The sequence below is a fragment of the Phodopus roborovskii genome, unplaced genomic scaffold (genome assembly GCF_943737965.1).
Source record: "Phodopus roborovskii unplaced genomic scaffold, PHOROB, whole genome shotgun sequence".
NCBI classification, from domain to species: Eukaryota; Metazoa; Chordata; class Mammalia; order Rodentia; family Cricetidae; genus Phodopus; species Phodopus roborovskii.
The window spans coordinates 8,604,165-8,613,356 of record NW_026126470.1 but is presented as its reverse complement, the minus strand read 5'-3'; the positions used below and the strand labels follow the sequence as shown (position 1 = coordinate 8,613,356).

The 9,192-nt window shown below is 43.3% G+C and overlaps 1 pseudogene; it reads left to right on the top strand.

Annotated features, from left to right (window-relative positions):
* The first annotated feature begins 4,032 nt into the window (after positions 1-4,032).
* LOC127227317 (uncharacterized) lies at positions 4,033-5,466 on the top strand (annotated as a pseudogene).
* Positions 5,467-9,192: the final 3,726 nt, after the last annotated feature.

Here is a 9,192-nt window from a genome sequence, read left to right as displayed (position 1 = left end):
ATATGGTGACAATTTTCTGGTATAGAGTGGGTGAGAACATAGATTTGTCAACAATATGGAGAAACAAAATAAAGAAGTACAAGGAAGAGAAGGAGAAAACGAAGGAGGAGATGATGGAGGGGAGGGAGAGGAAGGAGAAGAAGGTTGAGGAGGAGGAGAAGAAAGAAAGAAGGAGAGGAAGAGGAAGAAGAAGAAGAAGAAGAAGAAGAAGAAGAAGAAGAAGAAGAAGAAGAAGAAGAAGAAGAAGAAGAAGAGAAAGCCCATCAAATGTTTTCTTCACTAAATTGAAAGTAGACGCTCATGGACAAAAAGAAATGAATATATACTAAAGAAATAATTCCAAGCATTGACAGACAAAACTGATCTTTGAAGAGGGTTCAAAGAACACATACTGGGCAAAAAGGCTCTGTAGGAAGCAATGTTGAAAAAACTGAGTTCATATATACCAAACCATGGAATTGTAACTTTGGCTCATACTATTTATAAAACTGAGTCAAAAGTGAATTGAAGGTGTACATAACACCAGAACCTCTGGAACCATAGCATGTTTTTGTTTTTGTTTTTCACATTGATCTGAGCAATGAGCTTTGGACATGACTCCAAAAAATCACAAGAAGCAAAACTAGAAAATGATAGATAGTATAGTATTCATCAACAAGTTTCTTTTTTTTTTTTTTAATTTCGATCTCAGTTGCCTCTCCTTCCCATCCTCCCATGCTCCTCCCCCAAAATCCCATCACCTGTCCCATTCCCCATCCACTCTCCAGGGAGGGTGAGGACTCCCAGAGATCATCAAAATCTGTCAAGTCATTTGGGGTAGAGCCTAAGGTCTTCCCTCATGTCTCTAGGCTAAGGGAATATTCCTCCATGGGGAATGTGCTCCCAAAATCCTTTCCTGCACCAGGGATACATCCTGATTCCACTGTCAGAGGTCCCATAGACTGCCCAGGTCTTTTAACTGAGACCTATGTTAAGGGTGTCTGGGTTGGTCTTATATTGATTTCCTAACAGTCCATGAGCTCCCCTTTGTTCAGGTCAGCTATCTCAGTGGGTTTCTGTAACCTGGTCTTGACCTCTTTGCTCACTACTTCTCCCTCTCTGCACCTGGATTCCAAGAGTTTGGCTCAGGGTTTAGCTGATGATGTCTGCTTCTGTTTCCATCAGCTACTAGATGAAGGCTCGAGGATGGCATATAAGGCAGTTATCAATCTCATTATCATGGAAGAGCATGTAAGGTAGCCTCTCCACTATTGCTCAGATTTGTTAGTTGGGATCATTCTTGTACATCTCCAGACATTTCCCTAGGGCCAGATTTCTCTTCAAATCTATAATGGATCCCTCTATTATGATATCTCTTTTCTTGCTCTCCTCTATTCCTCCCCCAACTCAATCTTCCTGCTCTCATGTTCTCCTCTCCCCTCCTCTTCTCCCTTTCTCTTTCTGGTAACTCCTTCTCCACTCACTGCCCCCCCACTCCCAATATGCTCAGGAGATCTTATCCCTTTCTCCTTCTGTGGGGCACCATATATGTCTCTCTTATGGTCCTCCCTGTTTCCTAGCTTCTTTGGTGGTTCATAAACAAGTTTCATAATAGCTGTAAGTAATCTAGTGAAAATGCAATCCATGAACAGGAGAAAAATTGGAAAATACATATGACAAAAATTTTGAATTCAAGATGTATATGAAATTGATTGAATGAAATAGAAAAAGTCACGATACAAAGGAGAAACAAAAGACCTAAATTGATAATACTCAAAAGGTAGTTTACAACCAACATTCTTTTGCAGTAAAGATAATGTTGTTCAACATTATTGACCACACCACACACACACACACACACACACACACACACACACACACAGTGTGTTAAATAAGAGCAAGAGAGTATGCCGTTATGTTACATCACACAGCAAGCCATGTTGAATTTAGGACTATCAGTTTTTATTGGGCTTATTTGAGATGGTTTGTCTTAGTGAACAACACAGGGAGATGAGCACTAGATTTTGCATTCACTGTCTGGAGGCAATTGACTTCCTCATTTCTGTGTCTGCCTTATGTTCTCTATTGACATGCATGATAGAGATAACTGTTCCTATCTTCCTATCATCATTCAGTTAGGTAGACCACACTGATAGGAGATCAGTCCTTTGTAGACCATCAACTGACTGAATATAGATCATTTACATTATGAAGAGTTTTATTCATCCTGCCTAGCTACAGGTTAATTGTGTTCAATAGTACTTTCTTGATAAGATCTAAGTGAATTCTAGATCACAAGTCTTTGAAAATCTTTGTGGGTCCACTCTGAGTTCCTGCCAGCAAGATCCTTGACCGCCAAATCAGGGAATCTGCTAATGAAAGAGGCCTCAGCTGGAGAGTTCCAGTGAAGGACAAAAGAGAAAAGTTAATGAAGGACTGACCTGGAAACCAATATCTGTTCCTTGGAATTTGCTAACTTCCTCTCACAAGGCCCTGAGATAACAAAAATTCACACTGCCCCTCCTTTCTGCCCCTCCTTTCCTGTGAGTCAACAGGTGGTGAATAGGGTCATTAGGAAACAAAGAGATAGCTGCAACACTGGTATTCCCAGACAAAATTAATTAGCACACCCTGAGGCTCTAAGGTCTGTTAACCCTAATAGCAGACCATCAGGCCTCCAAGGGTCGCGTACTCAATGGACAGAGGGTCCCACCCCCTCCCTAAGCTTGTGGGTTTGCCTTTAAAAACACCAGGGCCCAGGGAAGGGGGCTTCTCTCTAGCCTGCGTGCTGGAGGAGCCTGTTTGCGCAAATGTTTCCTGTTCATTAAAGCGTTTTGCAGCAACTGGACTGGACATTGAGTTCTTGGGGTACCGACTGAACCTGGAAGACTCCTCATTCTGAGGGTCTTTCATTTTTGGAGGTCCCACCGAGATCAGGTCGACCCCCAGAGTCAATTCCATTGCCAGTTGGAGGTAAGATAGAGCTCACAACCTATATGTTTGATATATGTCTGATGAGTGTGATATTACGTGTTTTTGACTCGAGTACCTGAATCTGTGCCTGGCCTGCATAGGACTTGTATGTTACGTGTTTTTGACTCAAGTATTTAAATCTGTGCCTGGCCTGCACAGGACTTGTATAGGACCACAGGGGGAGACAGATGTGTTGTGAGACCCTTGGTCCTACCCTGGACGAAAGTCCCGGGTTGTTTGGAGGAGGGAAGGAGACGAAGGTTCTCTTCTCCAGGGGACGGCCTCTGGACTTGCTTCCCTCCCACCTTGTAACTTTGGTTTGGGAGCCGTTTGTCTACCTCGCGGATTTGTCCTCTTTGTCGGATTGTGGATTGTTCTGTGTTTTTTGTATCCTTCTGTTCCTACTGTTTGTGTCCATTTCTACTCTCCCCATGGGTCAAAAACTAACTACCTCCCTAAGTCTGACTTTAGATCACTGGTAAGATGTCTCAGGCCAGGCCCACAGTGAAATTATGGATGTCCGGAGGAAGAAGAAATGGCATATATTCTGTTCCTTGGAATGGCCTGCTTTCGAAGTAGGCTGGCCGAGAGATGGCACCTTTAACCTTCCTTATCTTGCAGGTCAAACCCAGAATTCTCCAGCCTGGATCACTGGGCCACCCTGACCAGGCTCCCTATATTCTCACTTGGGAAAGCCTGAGCCGCAATCCTCCTCCTTGGATCAAGCCCTTCCTCTCACCTCCTCCTCCGGGCCCCTGCCCGGCACATGTGCCTTCCCATGTCCCACTCATTCCCACACCCTCAGCCCCTCCTTCAACATCTTCTCTGTTCCCCTTGACAGAGTCCTGAACTCCTGATCATAGGCCCAAAGCTCCCCTCATCCTGCCAGATGTGCAAGAAGACCTCCTCCTTCTAGAACCTCCTCTCCCATACCCTAATCCCCAGCCAGCAGCACCCTAACTCCCGGCACCTGCACCTGCCCAGGGACCCCCATCCCCAAGCTCCATCTCAGCACCGGCAACCAGAGGCCCTCGAGGCCCATCACCACCATCCACCAGACTGCAGCCCCACAGAAATAGAATGCCAGAAGAACCTGACCGCTCTGGAGTCTCCCAGGCTTTTCCTCTCTGGTCGATGGGGGGAAGGCTCTATCAATACTGGCCCTTCTCCTTTGCAGATCTTTATAATTGGAAAACCCATAATCCCTCCTTCTTGACAGGTCTTATTGAATCCATCCTCATCACCCACCAACCCACATGGGACGACTGCCAGCAACTCTTACACACTCTCCTCACAACTGAGGAGAGACAAAGAGTCCTCCTAGAAGCAAGGAAAAACATGCAAGGACCGGATGGCAGGCCTACCCAACTCCCTAATGAAATAGAGGAAGTCTTTCCCTTAACCAGATCAACGGATTGGGACATCAATACGGAAGACGGTAGGGAGCGTCACTGTCTCTATCACCTGACTCTGTTGGCGGGTTTCAAAGGGGCAGGGAGACACCCCACGAATTTGGCTAAGGTACGTGTGGTAGTTCAGGGATCGGAAGAAACCCTGGCAGGCTTCTTAGAACACCTGATGGAGGCCTACAGGATGTACACCCCTTTTGACCCCCAGGCCCCAGATAGGGAGGCCGATGTAATCATGTCATTCATTGGACAGTCGGCACCTGACATACGTACAAAACTACAACGCCTTGAGGGGTTGCAGAGATACACCCTTCAAGACCTAGTAAAGGAAGCAGAAAAGATTTTTAACAAGAGGGAAACTCCAGAGGAGAAGGAAGAAAGATTGTGAAAGTTACAGGAAGACAGGGAGGACAAGAGAGATAAAAAGTGAAACCAGGAGCTGACAAAGATTTTGGCCACAGTGGTAGTGAAGAAAACAGAACCTATGCCAGGACAGACAGGGAACCTGGGAGACAGAAGGAGAACGAGGGTGGAGAGAGACCGATGTGCTTACTGCAAGGAAAAGGGGCATTGGGTCAAGGATTGCCCCAAGAACCCCAGACGGAAGCCCATCCCCGTTCTCTCTTTGGGAGAAGATTAGGCCAATCAGGGCCAGGAGCGCCCCCCCCCAGCCCAGGGTAACCCTTAATGTAGGAGGGCAGCCTGTAACCTTTTTAGTAGATACAGGAGCTCAACACTCAGTCCTAACCCAGACTCATGGACCGCTGAGTTCCCGGACTGCTTGGGTTCAGGGTGCCACTGGAGGAAAGCTACACCGATGGACAATAGAACAAAAGGTCCATTCCATTTGAGCATTGGACATGTGACCCACTCCTTCCTGCTCGTGCCAGAATGTCCCTACCCCCTGCTGGGGAGAGACCTCCTTTCCAAGGTAGGCGCCCACATTCACTTCCATCAGGATGGGGCCACAGTTACGGGAGAGAAAGGATTGCCCCTCCTGATACTAACTCTACGACTGGAGGATGAACATAGGCTTTTGGAAGACTCCTCTCGCCCCTTGCCACCCATGGAAACAAGTTGGCTGGAAAAATATCCTCACGCCTAGGCTTAAATAGTAGGCATAGGACTGGCCAAAAAGCAGCCCCCTTGGATAATCAATCTCAAGCCCTCGGCCACCCCCGTGGCCATCAAGCAATATCCCATAAGCCATGGAGCTAGAGAAGGAATCAGACCGCACATTAATAGACTATTACACCAGGGCATCCTCAGACCTTGCCAAAGCCCCTGGAACACCCCTCTCTTTCATGTAAAACAACCAGGCATGGGGGACTACAGACCAGTACAAGACCTCCGGAAGTCGATCAGAGGACTGAGGATATCCATCCAACGGTACCCAATCTCTATAATCTGCTGAGTATGCTGCCCCCGGGTCATGTCTGGCACATGGTATTAAAACTTAAAGATGCATTCTTTTGCCTCAGACTGAGCCCACAGAGCCAGCCCGTTTGCATTTGAATGGAAGGACCCAGAGACTGGGTTTTCGGGCCAACTCACATGGACACAACTGCCTCAAGGGTTTAAGAATACACTCACCCTCTTCGATGAAGCTATCCTAATATATAACAAGTTAGACTACAAACCAAAATTAATCAAAAGAGATGAAGACGGTCATTTCATATTCATCGCAGGAGAAATCCATCAACACAAAGTCTCAGTTCTGAACATCTATGCTCCTAATACAAAGTCACGCACATTCATAAAAGAAACACTACTAAAACTCAAAGCTCATATAAAACCTCACACACTTATAGTGGAAGACTTCAATACACCACTCTCAACACTAGACAGGACCATGAATCAGAAACTCAACAAAGAAACAAAAGAACTAACAGAAGTTATGTTTCAACTGGGGTTGACAGACATCTATAGAACATTCCATCCAAACACAAAAGAATATACCTTCTTCTCTGCTCCACATGGAACCTTCTCTAAAATCGACCACATACTAGGTGGCATAATAAACCTCAACAGATACAAGAGAATAGGAATAGTCCCCTGTATCTTATCAGACCACCATGTTTTAAAATTGGAATTCAACAACAACACAAACGCAGAAAACCTGCAAACTCATGGAAACTGAACAATGTGCAATTTCACCACACCTGGGTCAAAGAAGAAGTAAAGAAAAAAATTAACGACTTTCAATATTCAAGGAGAATGAGGACATAACAAACCCGAACTTGGGACACCTTGAAAGCAGTGCTACAAGGGAAGTTCATTGCACTAAGTGCCCATATGAAGAAAACAGAGGATAGTCACATAAGAGAATTAACAGCACAACTGAAAGCCTTAGAACAGAGAGAAGCGAACTCACCCCGTAGGAGTAGACCCCAGGAAATAATCAACTGGAGGGCTGAAAGCAACAAAATAAAAACCAGGAAAACAATACAAAAAATCAATGCAACAAAGAGTTGGTTTTTTGAGAAAATCAACAAGATAGACAAACCTTTATCCAAATTAACGAAAAAGCAGAGACAGAACATGCAAATTAACAAAATCAGAAACGAAATGGGGAACATAACAAGAGACACAGAGGAAATCCAGACAATTTTCAGGTCATACTTTGAAAATCTGTATTCCACAAAAATTGAAAATTCAAAGGAAATGGACAAATTTCTGGATAACTATCACTTACCAAAATTAAATCAAGAACAGATAAACAACTTAAATAGACCTATAACCCGCAATGAAATAGAAGCAGTCATCGAAAGCCTTCCAACCAAAAAACGATCAGGGCCAGATGGATTCAGTGCAGACATTTAGGGAAGAACTCATACCACTACTCCTCAAACTGTTCCACAAAATAGAAACAGAAGGTTCATTGCCAAACTCTTTTTATAAGGCCACAATAACCTTTGTACCCAAGCCTCACAATGACACAACTAAGAAAGAAAACTACAGACCAATATCCCTGATGAACATTGATGCAAAAATACTCAATAAAATACTGGCAAACCTAATTCAAGAATACATTAGAGAAATCATCCACCATGGCCAAATAGGCTTCATCCCTGGATTGCAGGGATGGTTTAACATAGGAAAACCTATCAACGTGATCCACCATATAAACAAACAGAAAATGAAAAACCATATGATTATCTCCCTAGATGCTGAAAAAGCCTTCAACAAAATTCAACACACTTTCATGATGAAGGTCTTGGAGAGGTCAGGGATAACAGGAACATACCTAAACATAATAAGCGCAATATACAGCAAACCAACAGCCAACATCAAACTGAATGGAGAGAAACTTAAGCCAATTCCTCTCAAATCAGGAACAAGACACAGCTGCCCTCTCTCTCCATATCTCTTCAATATCTTACTAGAAGTTCTAGCTAATGCTATAAGATAACAAAAGGAGATCAAGGGGATCCAAATTCGAAAGGAAGAAGTCAAACTGTCTCTATTTGCAGATGATACGATAGTTTACATAAGTGACCCAATAAACTCTACCAGTTAACTCCTACAGCAGATAAACACCTTCAGCAAACTAGCAGGATACAAGATAAACTCAAAAAAATCAGTAGCCCTGCTTTTTTCAGACGACAAAGAGACAGAGGAAGAAATCAGAGAAACATCATGCTTTAAAATAGCCACAAGCAACATAAAGTATCTTTTTTTTTTAATATAGGAAAACTCCATTTATCAAACCTTATATATGACAATATAACCATGAAGGCAAAATGATAAAATCAGAACAAGTTTTAGGCTAGACATCAAAATGTATTACTAGAGTTTGGGGAGATAATAACAATCTATAACATTCCAAATGGCAATCATGGCTCAGCCGTTAAAGGCTAGGCTCACAAACAAAAGCAACATAAAGTATCTTGGTGTAACGCTTACCAAACAAGTAAAAGACCTATATAATAAAAACTTTGTGGCAGTAAAGAAAGAAATTAAAGCAGATACCAGAAAAGGGAAAGATCTCCCATGCTCTTGGATAGGTAGGATAAACATAGTAAAAAATGGCAATCTTGCCAAAAGCAATCTACAGATTCAATGCATTCCCCATTAAAATCCCACCACAATACTTCACTGAACTTGAAAGGATAATAATCAACTTTATATGGAAAAACAAAAGACTCAGGATAGCCAACACAACCCTATACAATAAAAGAACTTCAGGAGGCATCAACCTTCATGACTTTAAATTCTACTACAGAGCTATAGTTCTGAAAACAGCCTGGTATTGGCATAAAAATAGACAGGTAGACCAATGGAATCGAATTGAAAATCCTGATATTAACCCACACACCTATGAACACCTGATTTTAGACAAAACAGCTAAAATTATACAATGGGGCGAAGACAGCGTCTTCAACTAATGGTGCTGGCACAATTGGATGAGGGTGTGTAGAAGACTGCAGATAGACCCATGTCTGTCGCCATGCACAAAACTCAAGTCCAAATGGATCAAAGACCTCAACATCAATCCATCCACATTGAACCTCTTAGAAGACAAAGTAAGAGGTACTTGAACAAATTGGTACAGGAGACCGCTTCCTGAACATAACTCCAGGGGCACAGACACTGAAAGAAACAATTAATAAATGGGACCTCTTCAAACGTAGAAGCTTCTGTAAGGCAAACGACACAGTCGATAAGACCAAACAGCAGCCCACAGACTGGGAAATGATTTTCACCAATCCTATATCCGACAAAGGGCTGATCTCCATAATATACAAAGAACTCAAGGAACTGGTAAACAAAACATCAACTAACCCCATTAAAAAATGGGGTACAGAACTGAATAAAGAATTCTCAATAG